At 34.1% G+C, this 6,671-nt stretch overlaps 1 non-coding gene across 1 annotated transcript; it reads left to right on the forward strand.

Moving 5' to 3' along the window:
• Positions 1-6,163: 6,163 nt before the first annotated feature.
• LOC114007688 (U6 spliceosomal RNA) lies at positions 6,164-6,273 on the forward strand. Its single transcript, XR_003549276.1, has one exon. It is a non-coding gene; the product is annotated as a U6 spliceosomal RNA (small nuclear RNA).
• The last annotated feature ends 398 nt before the right edge of the window (positions 6,274-6,671 follow it).

Raw genomic sequence — 6,671 nt, forward strand, 5'->3', positions numbered from 1 at the left:
TCTGTTATAATAGAACTCTTTTTTTTCCACTGGAAACAATTTGAAAACAGCAAAAACTTATATTTTATATTATTTTATTGTTATTTTCTTTCCTTTTCTCTCTTCTTTCTTTTTTCTTTCTTTCTTTTTCTCTCTTTCTTTCTTCCTTCTTTCTTTCTTGCTTTCTTTCTCTTGCTCTCTCTCTTCTTTTATTTTCTTTCTTCTTTCATTTGCTGTAGAGCACATAAGCTCACCTGAGAAAGAGACAAAAAGAGACAGAAAGGAAAAGTGATAAATCATCCTCCAAAGAAGAATGGCCATGCTGCAATCCCTTCTCCTCCATTCTCCTTTCAGGATTTGGGGCATTCGTACATATGTCCTGTCATGTTTTCCAAGTCAGAGTCTGGAACTCAAACTGCACAGTTGGCCACGTGGGACTCAGCCACCTTCACCTCCACGCCACTTGCTGGCCCAACACATTTTTGTTTTTAATTGACTTTTTAATTACATTTAATCACTGCACACCTTTATAGTATCAAGACTTCTTTTTGATTAATCATAATATGCCATTTAAAATTTGCATTCTTAAATATGGAGCATATATGTAGAAAAGTAGATGCAATAGATGACAAATTTAAAAAAAAATGTCCTGATGAAAGCATTGTTTGTGTTTTGTTTTTGCTGTTGTTCTTTATAATCCAGGGTACATGTGTGTGCCAAAAAGAAACAAGGAAACAAAGGGAAACAGGGACAGAAAGAGAGGAAGAAAGCACTCCCTAGTTGAGTGTGGTCATATCACAATCCTTTTTCCATTTCTCCATCCTGTCTTGATTTGGGGCACATACACTCATACCTGGCAGAGTGTTCAGCTGTATAGGATCTTTCTCTCTTAATCACAATGCCAAGGGACCATCCCAAAGCTTCTCTTTATTATTCTACATTATAGATTATCAGAATTTATTTCTACAACATGTTGTGCTTCTGTAATATTAGTGTCTGTCTTTTCTTGTCTCTAAATTATTGTTTAACCCCCTTGGAAATTTCAAGTAGAATACAAGTGATTTAGTTAATTATAAATAATATCTCAATACTCCATTTAATGACTTCATATTAAGATATAGTTATTATATATTCCCAAATCCACTACATAAAAATAAAGTAGAATATGCAGGGAAATCGTATTAATTAATTTAGCATATAAAACATCTTTCTAACACATTAGATCTAAAATTGAAACTTTATAAATTATTTTAATATGTTAAACATATTTTAAAGTTTTAGTTATTTAAATTTTACTTATTATTATTTTATTTTAAAATTTTCTATAGGATACATACACTGTACAAAGAGAGAGAGAAAAAAAGATGGAGAGAGAGAAAGGAAGCTACCAAGTTCGTGACTTGAACCATGGTCAACCATGTGGGAGTCCAGTGCCTTAAGTAGAGAAGAATGGCCACTGTCTGCCAGCCCCAGTATGTTAAACATTTTAACTTTAAAATTTTCCACTCTTGCTTCTAGTAGGGTAGTTACCCACCCTTGAAAGTTTTAGAAAATGTTATCAGATTTAGAATTAGGTCATTACTTTCTAGAACCCTTGCTTCACAAACCACATATGGAGTGTTCCATGAATTGGTGTATCATCTTTTGTAAGGGCCCAGCTAGTCTTTTAAGTCATTTCAGTGTATCCACTGCCAAAGCAAATGTAATTGTCAAATCAATTTTGGTTCTTCTTAGTCTTATCGACTTTTAGATCTTAATTTTAATATGATGCATGTAATTTGATAGACAATATTATACATATTAATATTGACATAATTGTCATTTATATTAATATTGTTATAATAATTCTTAAGCCACCCAGTCTATAGTATTTTGAAACAGCATCCCAAACTGACTAAGGCAGACTTTGGCATTGAGGAGTGGAGACCACTAGAACAAGTACCTAAAAAGTAAAAGTGATGGGTAAAGGGTAATGAGGAGAAACTGAAAGTTTCAAAATACTTGATAGAAAATGTCAGTGCTGCCATGAAAGGAATGTTAAAAGTGATTCTAATGTGAGGTCCTAAAAAAGGCAGGGAACTGTGGAGAATGCTCATTTCTTTTTAGAGAATACATAATCACATACAGAATGTTGGTAGAGACGTGGCATTTAAGGCCATTCTAAAGAGGTCTCAGATAGAAATCGGGAACATGTTATTAGACAACGAAATAAAGGCAATCTTTGATATATGTAATAGAAGGCTGTTGGATTTCTTAGATTCTGCAGGACACAGCTCTAAAGCTGTCTGTCCATCAGTGCATTTGCAGTACTCTTCTACAAAACAATAGCTTAGAGGTGACTTCCAAATCATCAGGTCCACCAGAAAGCCCCAATTCAAAGTAGTGGGGTTGGGAATCACACAAAGCTGAGTAGGTGTGATTTGTGCCTGGTACGTAATTATCATTTCTAGCAATACTAACATATACGTTATTGATATATATTTTTCTGATGTTCATGACCGAATTTTTCACCTTTTTATATAAAATATCAACTTAAGAATTAAGGCTTGCCTTATAACTATTAAATATTATAAAACACTATGTATAACTCCCAACAGGCACAGATAATCCAGTTGAATAAAAACTTGGCCATAATGAGGGCCAGCCAGTGGCAAGGTAGTTGAGGTTGTTGGATTTCACATGGAACTACCCAATTGGAGGCCCTGACCCGGCATCTATCTTTTTTTTTTTGGAGAGGTTTTTGCTACAGGGCACGTGTGCTCACAAGACAGACAGAGAGAGAGACAGAGACAGAAAGCGAGAAATCACCCCCCAGTGGGGATGGCCACTCCACAATCCCTTCTCCTCCATTCTCCTCTCGGGATCTTGGGCACATATGCACATGAGCCCAGCGTGAGTTTAAGCCGCCGGGTCTGGAAACCGTGGTCGACTACATGGGAGTCCAGCGACATAGCCATTATGCTAACTGCTGGTCCCCTGGCATCTTAAAAAAGACATTGGGCACATATGTGTGGGTGCCAAAATCCCAAAAAGAGACATAAAGGAGAAGGAATTGAGGTATTGCCATTCACACTGGGTGGTGCTTTCTCTTTCTCTCTCTCTCTCTCTCTCTGTCTCTCTCTCTCTCTCTTTCTGTCTTTCCAGAGAGCACATACACCTTAGAGCAAAAACATTTTAAAAATTCTATAATAAAACCATCTTGATTCTAGTCCCATCTTTATCATTAATTATCTGTGTAATCTTCAGCTGAGCTTTGTCATTCTTTCTGCCTTGAGATTTTCATGAAGATAATAATACTTCATCTACATACTCCCTACGGAGTATGTAGGGAACCAAATAACTGGTAATGTTCTTTGAAAATGTGGTGAATGATAAAGTAGAAACTCTGGTGTTGCTGGTATAATTTTAGTAGTTAATTTTTGATTATTTGAGTAATGACAGGCAAACTTCAATATAGCTGCTTCTCTGTTGGATATGATATTAACTTTGTTGTGTGTGAGAGTGTTTTGCTCTCTCAATATTTTAGAATTTATTTTACATCTTAAAACTATTTAGAGCAGAAAATATTTAAAATCATTTTTATATAAAAATTACATTCTAAAATAATGTTTTAGCTTTAGCCTCAGGGAAACATATAATTATTTGTCTCTCACCTGCTAATGTCACTTAAGAAGTAAAGAATGAGTGTGAGTATGATTTTACATTAATCATAAAAACATCACCTTGACATTTAAAGGAAAAAAAAACATTTTATTAAATTGAAAATGAGCACTTAAGATACTGAAATGTCTCCTTGATGAAAAAAGAAAATTATCTTTGTTCATCTTTTAAAACTTTCCTTTTCATAGTAAGTGTCAACACTTCCTATATAGATTTGGGGTGAACTAGGAATTCTGCAAATTATTATTGTGTTTTGATGTAAACCTCAGCCATTTTTTTTATCTTCAGAGAGAAAAGTAGGACATAATTTTCAAAATGTCTACTTTGAGAACAAGGAAATTATACTCGAGAAAAAAAAGTAGATAAACTAACCATTTTTAAGTTGTTAATTCATTTTAATGGTATTATTAATTGTGGGGGTGACTAAAAAAATAGATACATTTGTCATTTTCACGAAGTATTTCAAAATGTGTGGGCCATACAGGAGGTTCAGGTAAGAGGAAGACATTGAAGGGAAGACAGGCATTGAAAGAGGTGTGGAGATCCATATGCATGACTATAGAATAATTATCTCATTTTTCAAGTGCATGTTGGTCGACTACATGGGAGTCCAGCGACATAGCCATTATGCTAACTGCTGGTCCCCTGGCATCTTAAAAAAGACATTGGGCACATATGTGTGGGTGCCAAAATCCCAAAAAGAGACATAAAGGAGAAGGAATTGAGGTATTGCCATTCACACTGGGTGGTGCTTTCTCTTTCTCTCTCTCTCTCTCTCTCTGTCTCTCTCTCTCTCTCTTTCTGTCTTTCCAGAGAGCACATACACCTTAGAGCAAAAACATTTTAAAAATTCTATAATAAAACCATCTTGATTCTAGTCCCATCTTTATCATTAATTATCTGTGTAATCTTCAGCTGAGCTTTGTCATTCTTTCTGCCTTGAGATTTTCATGAAGATAATAATACTTCATCTACATACTCCCTACGGAGTATGTAGGGAACCAAATAACTGGTAATGTTCTTTGAAAATGTGGTGAATGATAAAGTAGAAACTCTGGTGTTGCTGGTATAATTTTAGTAGTTAATTTTTGATTATTTGAGTAATGACAGGCAAACTTCAATATAGCTGCTTCTCTGTTGGATATGATATTAACTTTGTTGTGTGTGAGAGTGTTTTGCTCTCTCAATATTTTAGAATTTATTTTACATCTTAAAACTATTTAGAGCAGAAAATATTTAAAATCATTTTTATATAAAAATTACATTCTAAAATAATGTTTTAGCTTTAGCCTCAGGGAAACATATAATTATTTGTCTCTCACCTGCTAATGTCACTTAAGAAGTAAAGAATGAGTGTGAGTATGATTTTACATTAATCATAAAAACATCACCTTGACATTTAAAGGAAAAAAAAACATTTTATTAAATTGAAAATGAGCACTTAAGATACTGAAATGTCTCCTTGATGAAAAAAGAAAATTATCTTTGTTCATCTTTTAAAACTTTCCTTTTCATAGTAAGTGTCAACACTTCCTATATAGATTTGGGGTGAACTAGGAATTCTGCAAATTATTATTGTGTTTTGATGTAAACCTCAGCCATTTTTTTTATCTTCAGAGAGAAAAGTAGGACATAATTTTCAAAATGTCTACTTTGAGAACAAGGAAATTATACTCGAGAAAAAAAAGTAGATAAACTAACCATTTTTAAGTTGTTAATTCATTTTAATGGTATTATTAATTGTGGGGGTGACTAAAAAAATAGATACATTTGTCATTTTCACGAAGTATTTCAAAATGTGTGGGCCATACAGGAGGTTCAGGTAAGAGGAAGACATTGAAGGGAAGACAGGCATTGAAAGAGGTGTGGAGATCCATATGCATGACTATAGAATAATTATCTCATTTTTCAAGTGCATGTTGATACACACACACACACACACACACACACACACGGCCATATCACTACTGTGGCAGTAACATAGTACTCCAGTGATGCCAAATCCACATGGAAGATCATGGGTACAGATTCTGGGTCTACCTGTACCATGATCCTGGCTGACTGCAAAGGAGTTGGGGTAGTATGGAGGATCACAGGGTGAGACCCTGTTGAGGGTGCATGTCTTTCTCTGTCATGAAAGAAACTTTAAAATTTATATACACACACACACACACACACACACACATATGTATATGTGTACATATATATATATATATATATATATAAATTTACACTTTACATATCTTTGTAAAACACAAATTAAATACTTGCCATTATCAATTGTCTTTACCTGTAGGTACTAAAATCACAACTATTATTAGCTGAATGCCTACTTTTTTTTTTCTTTAAAGAATTATTAATTTAATTATATTTATGTGTTATTTTCTTTTTAATTTGCTATAGGCACATGCGTTCAACAGAGAAAGAGAGAGGGCAAGGGAGAAAGCTGGCCATCAGATCCAGGATTCAATCAGTATGCTACCTGCTGGCCCCAACTTTTCTTTTTTTATGTTTAGACACTCTAGTGCTTACTCCAGCAGCACATATACTAAAAGTGCTGGAACAATACAGAGGCGATGAGAATGGCTCCTGAGCAAGGATGACATGCAAATTTGAGAAGTGTTCCATATTTTGCTGTTTGTCTCTACCTAAGCCAGGTCCTTTCAGTTTAAATACTCTAAAACTAAAGCCAGACTTGAGATTACAATTCTGGGGAAAGGAACTGTTGTTCTGAATTTGCAAGCAAACTATAGTCATATAAATTAGCATTCCTAGGGCATATTAGGAAGTTTATTCCCTTCAATCTCCAAATCGGTGTTCTATATGTTTAGTTTAATAAAGGATAATTACTTACACTTTCAATATGTTCACAAATACATAAAACATGTAAGCAGAAATGTAAAATGTATCCATAGAAAAAGGGAGAAAATATAAAAATATCACTTATGTTTTGGATGATGAAACAGGGTTCTTTTTCCATCCCTTTGAGTTTCTAATGATTGATGCAAACGATATATATTACCCCTATCATG

This window comes from Tupaia chinensis, unplaced genomic scaffold (assembly GCF_000334495.1).
Source record: "Tupaia chinensis unplaced genomic scaffold, TupChi_1.0 Scaffold000033_1, whole genome shotgun sequence".
NCBI lineage: Eukaryota > Metazoa > Chordata > Mammalia > Scandentia > Tupaiidae > Tupaia > Tupaia belangeri.